The following is a 16,399-nucleotide window of genomic DNA, read 5'->3' as shown; positions in this document are numbered from 1 at the left end:
GATCCAGGAAAACAACATTTTAATCTGACAGGCCTATCACAAATAGAAGCCTTTATTCCAGCAGAATCAAGGTACATTGTATCCTCAGTATTTAGTTGTTAAGACCTATCTTTGAAACTATCTCTTAAATGGAAGGTCCAAACTTCGAAAACTGTTTTTACACAAGACTCTGAATTACTTCTGGTTCCAGTAGGACAGTTGACGAGCTGACCTGGAACTGTGACCTCCATGACAAAGAGGTCAGGTAACAATATGTCATAAATGCATAACTACATCATGTTATAAAGGACATATGTTCACTCTAGAAAAATGACAAAGTCATACGTATTGATGACTGATAATGCTATTTAAGTGTGGTGTTGATAGACAGTATTTTCCATCAATACAATGCACAGTGGAAATTAAGGAGCTACACACACAGTTATAAATCAGTGGAAGTATTGCTATTTTGCACATTACCTTTAGTATAAAATATGGAATTGAGACATGGGTTATTAATTACTCAAACTAATAAAGTATCACAAAAGAATTGTCCCCTTTTTGTGTGTGGTGTAGTTCCTTAGATTCTTATTGCCTGATTAACAATTCACTTAGCAAGACTGTCAGTGACAACAATCTGAGAAAATCCCACTATAGTCATTTGGTGTTTTTCCTGTTGATTAGACAGAGGACGAAGGTAAAGACAGTTATATTTATCACACAAACGAGTATATTTAACCCTTACATACTGACAAGGTCAAATTTGACCTATTTTTACATTTGAGAGCAATAAAAACACTGTAAACATCTTTATTTTAGCCTGAAATTTAAGGGCATTTCCTGAAGTGACCCATCTGATTCACATATTTGTGTTTCTGATTAAATTTCACCAAAAACCACAATTTAATTGTTGTTTACCAGCACTTCACATCTAATAACATTAACTGATATCATAATGGCTGTTATGTTCTCCTGCTTTATGTAACAATATAATAATAATATAGTGTGACTGTGGACTAGTTTTTTCTCCATAAACGAATCATGTAAAATCTAAAGAATACATTCTATCTGCTCTCAGAAAGCTTCATCATGGATTAATCACCCATTTATTAATGATTTCTAAATGAAAAACACAAATAGATTTGTGGTTCAGACGTTTGGTATAGGGACTAATTATGAGGGGATACTGTGAAGGGTCTGAATATGAACAGTATGTAAGGGTTAAACCCTAGAGAATATGTATAGAGTAGGTCATCCTGCTTATAGAGATGTTATTTCTAAAAGACTTTTATTAGTTTGTGTTTCAGTGAAAAGTCACTGAATAGTTAGAATTTTGTGTCCACCTCACCAAAATGTTAATTGCCTAGCTTTAAAACAAAAACATTGGTATGTGTTTGAATCCTTGACTTCAAAAATTCTCATCACTTTAAGGCTACATATCTGCAGCATGTATCATGTCATGTTATCTCTGTTATCATGCTGCAGGGTCACACCAGTCCAAAGCAAATGTCGACTCCAGTCCCTCTGGGCTAAGAGAGCTAGCTCAACAATGCTATTGTTCCTCAGAGGGATCTACAGTTGATTAAGTGCCCTGTTGAGAGAGTGGATCAGTTGCCAAACAAATACTAACATGTCCAGAGCAACAATGGTTGGTGAAGTGCCAATAGCTCATTATCCAGTGTTCAGAACTCACATTTACAATTTGAAAATTAATATTTATAGATATTGTTTTACAAGGTGTGACCTGGCCTCAAATGGCCCGAGCTGTGTGGTGGGCTACTGTAAAGACAAGAGCTGTAATACAGTAACTTCGCTGTCAGGATCAGATTATAGTATCTGTGGTCAAGAGGCTAATAACAGGACAAATTAATGTTAACATGCTGTGTTGTGATCCTTTCTTGTAAAGGAAAATGGAATAATCAGTTTCTCAAGTTGTTACTACTTATATATAATTGAGCGTATATGTTTATTCTTGTTTAAAATGAATTCTTCCTGAAAGTGTTTATTATTCAAAACATGAAATTCATAAGACACTTAAATTTGAAGACAACTTGGCTTGAAAAACATTTTTTGATTGGCTGTTTTCCAGATAAGCTATGAGGCCTCTTTAGCCGTTAGCCATTATTATTTTCATGAGTCGATGTAATGACAGTCACATTTATTTCCCTTCATAGTGTTGCAGGTGTTTTGGTTGGATCCATCCTTCTACTACTAAAGCTTACAGCCTGTGCCAATATAGCAGACTGCAAATCCTTAGCCCCAGTGCGCCCTGGGAGTTGGGTGACAGTTTGTGTCAGCTGCGTCTTTTACCTGTCGTCAGGGAGCGACTGCTATCCTTCTTCTTCTCTCAGTGACTGCTCCAGCAGGGGAACAGGTTCACTCTTTCGCCTGCCTGCATCAGGGGACTCCGCGTTGGGTGTCATGACTCAGTAATGCCGAGGAACCCAGCAGCTATTTATCTCCATTTCTGCACCTTTTGGAATTGGCAACATCCCATTTCACTAGTGATCCCTCAATCAACAGCTGAGTGCCCGGCTAGCTGGCTGTTGCTGTGACAGTTGTATATTCTTACATGCTGAAATAGCTGCGGACTGAGTGAGTGAGTAGGTGAGTGAGTGAGTGTTGAATTTGCCAGTGTACCACCATATTTAGTCAGTCGGGAGGCCTTCAGGGGAACAAAATGGCAAGCAGGAGTGTAATACCACAAATGTCACAAATCAGAGCTGAATGTTGAACATAAGATAGATTTGGTGACAAATGATGGTAACTGCTAATGTAATTAGGCCCAAATTCAAAACAATATCACCTCCAGCTTGAGGACAATCAGCTTAGTTGCAACACGTTGATGTTCTTTTGGCTTTGTTAGTTAGCTAATCAACCAGCAGCCTGCTTTATCATGCATGTACCATTGCTTACCCTTGCTTTTACTAAATACATTGGGTAGTGTGCATATGAGATATTTTCAAAGTGAAGCAGCTGAAAACTGAAATCAAATTCACAGGAAAATGTTCAATTCACATTCAGAAGCAGCACAGAAATGAGTATCTAGTGAAATCTATACAGTTAACCAACTAATTCAATGTTCAGATGAAGCTAGAACTCCAAAATGGCTGGCAGAAGGTGAATCATGTCACCAAAAAGCTAATAGCTGTTTTTGTTAAACCACAGAGGTATTCAGCTAGCTCACAGTACAATAAAAGTTCACACATGTTTTCTGAAATGGATTCTGAAAAGATTTCAGTCAGCTTCAGACCCATTATAGTGCTGGTTAGTGCAATTAAAAGAGGCAGAATGCTTAACTCTGCTTTTGTACTATATCAAATAAATAACCTGAATCACAGACTGCAGAGCAAACATTTAAAGTGTCTGTTTTGAAAAAACAGAAATCTTTAAATTGCTTTGTTGCTGCGGCAAATAAAAATGTCTGAATTCATTGTTGATACAGAAGCCGCCTCCATATCACAACAAGTAGACAGAAAAGGCTCATTTTTAACTGTAACCCTCCAGATTATCCTAATTATACACAATAACAGACAGAGTCCTTTGAAGGTTAATCCTCTTTTACCTCCTCTCTTACCTCCATGTAACCACATGCTGCAGTAAAAGATCACTGGAAACTCCCTGGCATAGTGTGAACATGTACGAGCTCTGCTGTACGTGCAACTATTGTGCACACGTATAAGCACAAATATTAAAAGGAGTGCTGTGCCTCCCATAACCAAGGGAATTTTTCCAGCTATTAACCCGGTCCGTTGATATCCATTCGTTTGTGCAGAGATGCATTAAACAGTGTTTTTGATATTTTGTGCATTCATTGCACAATACAGTAAGTGTACTTTTTAAAAGCAAACTAAATACGGATTTGTTGATCTTGTGTTTATCCAAGATCTATTCAGGTTTGTCCCCTGCTGGCTTGTTGTTGTTGTGGACCCACTGCTTGCTGAGGATTTTCAGCTTAGCGCTTGTATGATTTTGACTGCAATTTTGTCAGGCCTCTCTTGTAAATGAGAAAGACAATGAGGTAATCTCCCTGGGTTTACCTGAAATGAAGTTGAAACACACTCACATGCACACTCTCTTAAATCCATCTGCTGCTTCACAACTGGTGTGAAATACTTCTTTTTCTGGATTTCAAATTTCCTCAGTGACACCCTTCATACATGTTTGTCGTACTCTACCATATCTGTTGGGGATTCCAACATGATCTTAATTGTTCAAATCAGAGCTTTCTATAGAACCCAGATTTTTTAGAGTGTAGCCACACACCTGAGAGAGAGTTCACACGTCTTTATTGAGACCTCCACCTGACCGAGAAATCATATGGTGAGCGAATGGATCCTGAAAAGATTTATCGTGCTTTCCTTGCACCCATGTCTTGATGTCATAAAATTTTATGATGTGTTTTTCACTGAATACTTTTTAAGCACACCTTTACCAGAAAGTAGAGACATAACTCACTCATGGCCATAACTTAGTCAAGACAGCTTCTTTAAGCCTGGTACGGACCTGCTTTGATATGGACCACGTACAAGATCTGCTCTTCAGTTAAGATGTTTTTAGGCACCGCCACATGAAATATTCCCTTGCAAGGATCAACACAAAATGGAGACTTTCTGATGGTCAAGTGGACTGAAAAAACAAGATTTTAAGTTTTAAAAAGGTTCACTGGACTGTTATTGATCTTTTATTAAACATATGATATTGGTCAATCTGTGTCATCCATCGCTAATATAGGTTCCTCGCTGAAAGCTGCAAAAATGTAGGTCTGTGAAACCTACAAGTACATTTTCATTTTCTTTCCATATTTAATCTGTATACTTTGAGGAAAATTAGATTGTTTTGTACAGTGTAGGTCTTATATTTTTTTTTAGTTTTGTTCAGTCAAGAACTTAATTGCTGAGACTTGGAGTCATGGGGCTTATAAAGGAGGCATTGCAAACAAAAACACACACATACACTTAAAAATATACATACTATAAAAAGTCCAGTTTAACCTTTTTGTGTAACCACTTATTTGGAATTGAAAACAAATTTGATGATTATTTTAAAATGATTATACAAATTCTCTGTTGCAAACAGTAAACATATAGTAAAACAGCAATATAAAGCTAACGCAGTTATTCAGAAACATTTTCTTTCTTTTTTTTAGGTTTATATCTTCTTTAAGAGAAGAAGGTATTCTGTATTTTCCAACACCTTTTAACAGTTGAAGTCATGACCCTGCTTTAAAGAGATGAGAATGCTATAGAAATCTTTATGGCTTACACGGAGAATTTTATTATGGTATATGGAATATTTATTATGGTCTAAATGCTGCTTCAGATTTGTGCTGACCCAACCAAAAGTCAGTTTCTGAAGGAAATTTTCAATATTGACGCAACCAGATTATTTATGTGTTTGATCTAATCCTGTTTTTTTTTAATTGAAAGTATAATAATGTTCACTTATATAACACTGAAATTACACCATTACTCCATGGTCAGGACACAGAACACACACACACCTCGGATGCAGTATTCAGTTTACAAAAATGTTACAAGAGTCTTGGCAGTAAGGGTGTTTTTATTAAGATTATATGTTTTGGTTCCCAGTTTAAACTTGCTCATTTTCATTTGGATGTGGAGAGCTGTAAGGGTTCAAAACTGTCCTCTGAGTGATACGATTGGAGGACACTAAATCCTCATTCTGTTAATTAAGGCTCAAAAAAATATTGTGGATGAGAGGAAATATCTTGGCAAAAGGCTTCAGTGAGGGGTGCTCATGGGAAATTACTGTTTTTTAGTTAATAAGTTGTTTTACTCTCAGCAGAGTGAAATAGGATTTTAGGGATTCCAAACAAAACAAACAAAATGTCTAAATGAAGAAAAAAGCAAGGGAAGAATCTTTGAAAGGAAATCAATTTCACACAAGGCAAGTTCACGTGTAGTCATCTGAAATTCTGCTTCAACAGTGTTATGCACATGCGTTGATGCAGAGAAACACACACACTCAAACGCAAAAAAAAAAAGGCTTGTCAAAGATAAAACATTATGAAGGAGTCCACAATCTCTTCATGCTAATCAAGATAAATAGCTTCTACTGTAGCAAATTGAACAGGCTCCATTTAATGCTGTTCTAATTTTCATTTCTTATCTGAGCATAGGCACGCCATTAAAACAAATTGTGAACATGGAGGTTTGGATAATATTTAAAAGCTTGAAGCAGCGACATGATTAATGTGGTTACAGTTGGCAGATAAGAGAGAGACTAATGGCTCCGAGAGGCTGCCAATTTCATAGCATCCTGACAGTTTATATTAACCCAGTGGTTTTCTAACCAGCTCTTTGGACACATTTCAGTTCTAAAATCATTTTAAGAGTTTCATTCAAAAACATGACAAATGTAAGACAACTGTTTGGCAAAGAAAAGAGAAACATCCCAGAACACAATTGGAGTTTTTAGATAACAGTGGAATATAATTTAGAAAATACAAACCCAACGTTTTATAGAAATAAATCTGTATCTATAAAAATGGAATGAAGTGTTTGGTTTTTTCCTAATTTTTAAAAAAACTTATAACAACTACAACAAATCAAACAAAACAAAAACCCCAACAAATAAGACAAAACTGAAACGTCCAGTTTCACATTTTCATTTGAGGTATATAGCACTTTTAATCAGTATTAGTGAAATATGATCAATATGACCATACATGATAGTGAGCTGAACCAATAATAAGGAACTGTGTGAGGACAATAAAAAGAGACAAAAACAATTTATGCTTAAATAAATAAACCTATAAACCCAATGAGAGATCAACTTAAAATTTTCTATAATTTTTCCAGGACTGTGACCATTTTGCATGTTGCAGAAAATCACTGCTGATGGTAAAGCAATAACTGTGGTGCAATGAATAAACTATTTAAATCTCTATCTAATATTTTTTATTAATAAAAGTATTATTTGAAATACATTTTGTATGTTATATGTTTTGTGTAATATGGTAGAGACACATCAAGCTAAAAACAGACTGATGATGTTCAGTGCCGTTGATTACATTGATGCTTTATTCCATGCATATCTATAAGTAATCATATACCATAATTCATATCATTAAACAAAATGTAATAGAGTAGTAAAGCACCTCATACTGGCTCATATTTTTTGGACAGAAATTGGTAATAGGTATCAACAATGATACTTATAGTCATATGTTTTAAATAATAAATCCTCACTCTTTCTATGGTTTCATCATTCTTGTTTGATTCTTATCAATATGTTATATTGTTATTAATCTACTATGAAAACTAAATGATGCTGATCTTCTGCACATGTGTCAATGGCTTTCATAATAATTGTAAATACTGGTAGAAGATATTAGTCCCTGCATATTAATGTGACACTTGACAATTAAGATGCATTTTGACCTGTGAGTGGGTGCACTTTTCAGCTTGTTTGCTTGTCTTTGTCTTTGAAACTCATGCAGTAGTGCTTGATTTTGTGCAACACTGCTCCCCCCAGTGGAGCTACACCTCCACTGCATTTACAAGACAACCTTCACACCAAAGCACAAGATAGATTCTAAACTTTGATCCCATCCAGATCCTGTTGTTTCTTCATACAGATGCGATTCCTGTGGTTGAACACAACACATTATGATGCTTTGATCAACTCTGTAGAACTGTAGATTTCAACTCAGGCAACAAAATGAATCAGACCAGGCAAATCTCTCCAAACATCGACTGTGTTTCAAAGAGCAATGCTGCAACTGATCATTAAGCAACATTTTCCAGTTCAAGCTCTCCTTGAAGCAGCTCAATTAGCGGTTAGAGCGCTGATCTCTCTGCCACTGGGCTCTGCAGACGTTAAACCCTCTTTCTTAATGAGCCAAGAGATGAGGCCTTGTCTGCGAGGTAACCGGGTGGGACACAAACACATGGGTGTGATAAAATCAATCAGCTCCCCATCTTTCCACTCCGTCATATTTTTCTTTCACACAAAACCATGCTACTCACTAATTTGGAGCTAATTTTACCCAATAAATGTGTTGTTACATAAAACAGTGAATTGGCTTGCTTTCAGAGATCCCTGATATATACTGTTTATACTGCCCCTTTTCCTCCTAATGCAGATATTATCTATTAAATGTGATATTTCTAAGATGAATTGATGTTTTCACATATGATATATGTGCTTTTCAGCCTTGCAGATATTGCGATTTGTTGCCTGTAATATGCTGGAACTGACACTTATTCTCCTTCTGAGAAGTTTTAAAGTTACTTTGGTTAAGGTAAATGCCCTAAAATGAATATCTAAAGTGTCTGTGGGTGTTCCAAGAGCCCCTGCAGTACACTAACTTGTCAGGGCAGGACAGAGCTCTGAGGAGGGTAAATCTGCCTCCAGTGCCCCAGGGATGAGGGATTACCCTGGGCTATTTGGCTGCTTCCAAACAGGTGAGGAGCCAGGTTAGACATGACAGACTTTGTCGGGGTGTCCAGGATTTAGGGGATATTACTTTAAAAGCAGCTTGGTGGGTGTTCCCAGTGCCCTCTCCCTGTCTCCTCTTGGTTGTTTGTTTGTCAGTCATTAGAGATGGAGCATTTTGTGTGGGTAGTAGTCCTTAATCCGAGTGATAGTGATTATAGGGCGGTCAATAGAAGCTAATTGTGTGCACTGCTGCGTTAATAACACAAACGTAATCAGTGGGCTTTAAATGATGAAGTCATCTTGTATTATGCTGCAGGGCTTTGATCACTTATTTCTCATGAATAGAAGCACAAATGATAAAATAGTCCTTTTTTGGACAAATTTAATCGCTAGTGGAGGTGATCAAAGTACAACTGGAATTGTTAGTGGGCCCACTACTCAAACATAAACCCTATCTAGGCTGTGGACTTTGTGTGCCTTAATAAAGTTCTAATCACTGGGAAGCATTGTTTATTTTCTGTTACACTGGCCCTGGGGCCACACAAATTTAAACCCTCTGGCACTGTGGCTTCTCTGCAAAGCCTCGTATATCCGCTAAATACCATCAGAGATCTGAGACTTTTCCTTGACCGTCCCTTTCATTAATGTTTGTGGTGATATGACTCTCAACCAGTTTCATTCACTAATGGACAATCAGCTATGCTTTCTCTATTATATTATATATGAGTTTAATCCAGGGACAGAAATTATTTAGTTTCCATTGTCAAAAGGATGTAGCTCTGATGCTTGCACTCTAATGGTTGTAATTCAGGATTTGAATCCTGTTATGATATTACTCTTGCTAGACTGGTTGGAAGCAGCAATTTAATGCTTGAAAAATACAAAAGGAATATCTGGAAAATGTCAATGTAAAGCTAGAGTTCTGTCAAAATAGAGAATACAAGTATAGTTTTGATTAACAACCTAAATTCAAGTAAACATGGCAATCTGGTCTCTTTTGTTGTACTAACTCTTTAAAAAGTTCTGCGTATTTGCAGTAGCAAACAAAAGTTTTAAAAAGATTGGATAGTATTAGCTTGGAATATTTATAATGGGGATGTGTGGATTTTGATTATGGTGGATATCACATCACCACCTAGTGGATTCTGTTGTTCTTACAGCCACAGCAGATGCTTCTCTGCTCTAAATAAAGGACACTGAACAGGTTGACTGAAAAACGTCAATATCAAATCCTTTCAAAAATAATATCAGGCCATGAATATCACTTCATAAGGTCTCTGCACGTCCAACATCTCAATAAGGAGCAAAAACATCCCATACCAATTATCACTGACTGTCACTGATATTCATATCAAGGCCAGATTTTCCCCGTTTGCTCAGGGAACATCCCATTCAGGCAAATGTGTTTGCTCATACTCTCAAGACATGTGGGCTGAGGAATGAAATATCAAACAGGACAACTGTTAAATGGGATGCACGCGCGCTCACACAGCCACACGTGCGCACACCTACACAATAATGTAGGTATTCAAATACATGCACACATACACACACACAGACACTCACTGAAATGCCATACCTCACTTTCCTAAATGATAATTAGTCCTCTATCATGCCTGCTGAATGATCAATGACGGCACTGTAGGTTTTACATTAATAATTTCTAAAGGAGAGAGAGTGACAAAGAGAGTGGGAGAAGCAGGAGATGTGTCCTGTTGTGTTCTGGGACAGGGGGAGGCTAGATTACCCATGTGCCAGGGGAATCTAATGCAATTACGAGTGTTTGCTTACACCATGTGTCCCCTTCCGTCTGCGCAGCGGCATCGGGACTGCACCCGCCACCATCCTCCCATTCAGCTCTCTTGTTTGTTTTCGGTATTTACGCCACTGCACACACACACACACACACACATACACACACACCCCTCCTCATTTGCCCCTGTATTCAATATCACTAATTAAAGTAAACCAATAAGGTTGGGGAAGGGCGGAAAATAAGATGTGTTTGAAGACTAGATTGAACTCTCAAGGCAACTCAAAAGTCAAAAGAGACATGGAAGGAGGGGGGTGTTGTGTGTGTATGTGTGTTGGGGAGTTGAGGGGTAGGGGGTGGGGGGTGCTGGCAAAATATACATTATTTATAATGCAAGAAAGAAGGCCACATAGGGAGAGAGGAGGTTTGTTTAAGAGATTAGCAATGGCCTGCTTATTAGCTTTAGCTCTCATTCCCAGTCATTTGCCTATTCTTCAAGACTCCCATGCCATCCACAAAGAAGTAGCCAGATTATTGATTAGAATTTGACTTTTTTCTTTAAGTTTTAATCTTATTATGGCTCCACATGTCAGTAGTAGACAGGGTAGCAATTACAAGAAATGTAAGATAGATAGATAAGATAGATAAGATAGATAGATAGATGTTACCCTTTGTACTCCAGCAGGCCAGCCCTGGTTTGACTTTCTTATTTTGACTATATACCCTGGGACACAGATGACATTTCATTTTTGTGTATTTAGTGCCAAGGATGATATTAAACTAATCTGCCCATGCTCCTGTTTGCTTTTAGGGATTTGGGAAGTATAGGCAAACATGAAGCACACAGAGACTCCAGCTAAGATGAGGGGCGACAGGAAGACTTTTGGTAAAGCGACAGAGCTGAGGTGGTGGCGGCAAACTGTTGGCTTTCTCAGTGTGAGGTAGTGAGAATATGTCCAAACCTCCCTGATTGGGATTACACATTTGATGTTAAATCCGTTGCTAAAGTTTAAATCTGTGTGTTTTGCTAGCAGTGAAGTTGACCTTATAGTGTGAACCTTCTTAAAAACTAACTTCCCAAAGGCATTCAGGATTTTTTGCTGCTGTGCTAACATGAGTCAAGATTAATAAATGGGGGTCATATGTTTTTGGAATTAAACTTTTGGAAAACTGAAAAAATGAAAAATAACAGTATAAGTAAGTATAGGTACAATGAAACCACCATTTTTAATGTCAACAAACTTTCTTATTTAATTAAGTAATTGTGTGATTTTAATAACTTTAAAGCCCACATTTAAACTACAAATAACATTATCAACAAATCATTATAGACTCTAAGACTATTGACTACGATACCTTTACATTAGTATAACCAGTATTTGGCATTACTGTTGAAACTGGCACTGTACAAACAACCTGACTACACCTTGTACTGGATTACACAATATTATATTACACTGTCCCGTATAGTGTCACATATTCTATATGTTAGTGTATGTTATATGTCACACACACAACCTCAGTATGACTTGTGACTTGTAATTCTGTACAATTGCACAATTCACAAATTCACAAAGTGCTGTAATGTAAATAATATGTACAACTTTTGGATGTCATTTCCTTAATTTGTTATTTTGTCATATTTATTCGTTTTAAATAGTTCGTTATAGGCATTAAGACTGTTTCTTGCTATAAAAAGTGAGTTTCCCCTCTGGTGATCAATAAAGTCTAATGTATAGGTCATTGATTTTCAAATGCCAACCAAGAAATGTTGGCCACAGATGAAAGTTTAGCTGATGTGAGCTATCAACATCAAATTAGATTTCTCTGCTACCAGGCCCTCTTCTCTACAACTTTGGCTGTATTTAAATAAAAATGCCACATAGATGAATAAAGAAATAACTGCATGCATCATTTGGGCTGGTGAAAATATCTCAAGTAATTTTAATATCACAACTCATGAGTCTTAATTAGTGCTTGTTGCTAGTAAACTCCCATGAAAAGCAATACCAAAGTAGTGAAGAATAATTGAGTCATTATTTATCATTCAGTGTATTTTGCACTGGCTTGGCACTCCAGCCATATACTTAAAATATACATAAATGTAAATTCAGCATTACTCACTTCTACCCTGCCTGCCAACGTACGTATAATTGAAATCTGTGGGATGCTTGCGAATGAGTAATGGGACCAGGCACCTATAATGGATCATTTCAGGTTTCTTTTCTTTGAACCACAATTACCAGCCAACGAAAAGTATTTCAACTGTGTTCAGTTAAGTGTGTATTTTTTGGGGGGGGATTGGCTCGATCCTGTTGTGGCTTGGCAGCAGGCCAGGGAACAGTGATTTGGAAGCCTCATCTTTGGACAACAGTGAGTTGTTGGGAGGAGAAGGAGAAAAACAGAATGATGCACTTTACTGTGGCTGTATAACACGGTAACTATGACTCACCGCACACTCATTTTGATTTTTCTTGTCTCACCACAACCTTGAGACTCATTTGAAACGCTGGCAGATATATATCAAGCAAAATGTAATGAATGTAACAATTTAGATACTGTATACTTCAACAAATCAAAGAGTCCTTTTATACGATTCAGCGCACCTAGTGCAAATTCATTTTTCTCAGTAATACAGGGAGAGGTTTATTATTGTTGTAAGTTAGCATTTTGTGATTTCATTTGCATTTTAGCCACTTAGTTTTCACCAAAAGCAGTTTAAATGCTCTGTTAAACATCATAGAGGAATCTGGTGGAATCAACTAATCTTCTTTTAAACAACCTCAACATGTAAGTTTTATAAATTTCAAGTTAATTCAACTTAAAATGTCTAGTTTTCATTTTCAGACCATTTCTGAACTTATAAAGATTAGTTCACCTGACTTGAAGTCTTTTGAATGTTCTGCTTAGAGTTCACTTAACTTAAATTTCTAAAGAAATATGATTAGTATATCAGTAGGCTTTCCAACATGCTACGTTTGAGAGTTAAAACACTCCAGAGACCGTTCTTTTTTGCAGTTTGAAGAAAACATACATGATGGAAACTTGCTGTCTGTCTTCAATACATATTTCAATACATTCTTTTAAGTCTAAACAATGCATAACCATGATGGAAGTTAGTATCGATTTCACCCTCTGTGAACTTATAATTTATCAAAGTCATTGAGAGCAGCCTGGCATGCTGACTTTTATACTGTCTCTACAACTGCAGCCACAGCTGTAAATTCTGAGTGTGAAATGAAAAACTGAAAAGAAAATGTTGATGGAAAGCAAATTTGATGGTGACTGTTTGTCAGTGTGACTGATCAGTTGTTGATTCAACTTAATACCTTAAGTTTATTCAGTGTTTTGTCTCTAGTTGAGTTAACTTATCTCAGTCATCATATCTCACCATTCAAAAACGTTGTTGCATTCTTCACATTCGCTAACATTCATTGAAATCATGATAGCTGTTATGTTCTCCTGTTTTAGGTGACAGTTTAATAGAATGACACTGACACCCCCAAAAAACCAAAGAAAAAACACTAGAAGTCATCTTTGTGAATAGCATCACCTAACATGACGATATTCTTATTGTATAGTGTGTTTTAATTACAGGTTGATCCATATATGAATAGAATCAACAATTTCATACCAATTATATTCTTACTGTCACAAACAAATACCTTCACAAACATTCCCAGGAATTACCCGAGCGGTAAACTAAGCAGGTTTGGGAGGTAACTAAATCTCCCAGTACTTTCCTCACGCTTGTGAACTTCTTCTAAGGGATTAGGGGGTAAACACACATGGGTCTGAGAGAAATATCTCCCCCTATACTTCCATCCCATAACCACATGAAAAGTCTCTGTTGAGTCAGTGTTGGCAGCAAAAAAGCATTGTGGCAGAGGGGACGGGGCTGGGTCCAAGTCTGTTGTGGATGAGTTCTGTCAAGCCCACAAGGACAAATGAACAAATGATCTATTTAAGATGTGAAGTTGTTATTGTACCTATTTTTAGGGTATAATAATCAAATGACTTAAGATGTGAGTAGCCATGTATAAGCATCAGTCAGATGTTTCCTTCCTGCTATTTGGTAAAGAAGATATGAAATTTGCCTCAAATTTACACTTTTTAAATGTGTATTTCTCTGCACATTTCCCTTGGATGCCATTCTTGGATCAGATCCTTTATGTCAGATTTAAAAGAACTAAAATAAGGCAAACGACACCAACTACCTGAATGACTCCTTTCGCACACTTGCTAGTACTGTGTGACCAATAAGGGATAGACCAAACAAAGGAGTGCCATGATAGCACCTTAGAGCTAATCTCTCAATTACTACTTTACTGCTGCTGTCAGACAAAACACAACAAAAACTTAGAGCTGTCACGCATACAGCTCTTTGTGTGTGTGTGTTTGTGTGTCTCTTTGGTAATAGCCATGTGTGGTCTGTCTAATCCTATTCTTTGTTGCCTATTTCTGTTGCAACTTAACTATGAAACACTGACACAATATGATGGACAGGTTACAAAATACAAAACATATGGTCTTGCATGGCTCAGTGAGAAGAGCATGATACAGTCATTATCAGGGTTAGAGGTTTGCATCACAATAAGAATGCTGAAGTGCATTACCATAGACTTTATATGATATGTACTGGGAGATTTCCAAAAAATGTCTTAAGTACGGTTTTGAAATATATATTTCCATGTGCTTTTTCAGTGCAAAAGTTTGATGGACCCATGCTGGGCAAACCTTGAGGTTAAAGCAGAAATATAATCAGCACTTGTGCAACCTATATTTGAAAGAATACACCTGTACATTATAATAATACTATGTTGTCCTTTGAAAAACGTACTGGCAATTCTCAAGGTTCAATTTTACAACCGCTTTGGAGCATGAAAGCCATTTGAGGCCATTTATGTCAAATAGCAAGCCTAGAACATGCCTTTTTTAGTTTCTAAAATTGTTAATACTATGGAGATAAAATGGGCTTTCACTTGATAACAGTACCCCAGTGTGTAGTTCACTTATGCAACGGAAAAGTAGCTGTCCCTCCAAGAGACCAAGCACTGTATTGTGCTGTCCTCTAGTGAAGCTGAGTATATCCACTGACACAGCAGCTAAAGCTAACCATGTCGGAGAAAGACTGGGGATGTCACAGGCAATGCCTGGCATTAGCCGTATAATGGCCAGGATTTGCTGATAAAACAGGGGCCTCACATTGGCAGTCTTTAGTGACTTAAGTGGGCCGTTCTTCCATAGCCGTTAGGGCTATACAGTATATCCACCCCTCTATCTCTCTGTTTGACGGACTATGTCTCTTTCAGACGTGCTTTCTCCCTCGCTCACAGTATTTCTCAGTTTTTTTTGACTGATTAATGTTATTTCATGTGTTTTGTTTATGTTTACAAGACATATGACAAACATTTAGACTAACAGGTGTACCAAAGGTTTGTGTGACAGCACAGTATGTCATTTTACACATGTACAGAATGTACATGCAAGTCTGACAGTGTTAAGATGCCAGTCCTCTAATGGACTTGTACTGGGAAAAAGAATAAAAGTAATGCCTAATCCAAATAACCTATGTTCCTTTACCTGGTAATGTAACTAAATATGATGTTATATCGGCAAATAATAGCTGTTGTAGCATGAGGAAAATGTGTGAAAGCCTTGCAAGAAATTAAAACAACTGAAACAGCAAAACCAAAACAAACAAAAAAAGTACATTTGTACATGTTTCTGGCATCTTAACACTGTCAGACTCGATCTGCCTGTCTGGTCAGACATTGGGATCTTAGCCTAATAAACATGAGCCATCCAGTCTACGGATTACTCTCTTAAACCAGTCTCTCAATGCTTGCGATAAATTTTCAACATGTTACATAGAAACAGCCAGCAATGTAAAAGCCAGCGTGACTAATATCAGATAAACAAATATAAAATACATGTGCTTAAATTATTAATGGGAATCTTATATATTTGTTTATTTGTATCTCTTTTAACTCAAGGCTAATCTCCCAAGAGTCCATTTTGAGAAAATGCAGTGATTTCCTGCACTTTTTTTCTTGTGCATATATTAAAATAACCATAATTAAGCTAAAGGGGTACCAAATAGAATGATTTGTAGTCTCTGGTGGATATACTTTCTGTATTTGCCATGTCATGAATTACACCAGTTGAAGTACAGCAACCCGTTTACAATGTGTGTAAATGAGTATTGTGTCTTATATTTTTGTGTTGTTTTTGACAATAAAAATACCATCTTTGTTACAA

The sequence above is a fragment of the Thunnus maccoyii genome, chromosome 8 (genome assembly GCF_910596095.1).
Source record: "Thunnus maccoyii chromosome 8, fThuMac1.1, whole genome shotgun sequence".
Lineage (NCBI taxonomy): Eukaryota > Metazoa > Chordata > Actinopteri > Scombriformes > Scombridae > Thunnus > Thunnus maccoyii.
Note: the sequence above shows the minus strand (reverse complement) of the source record.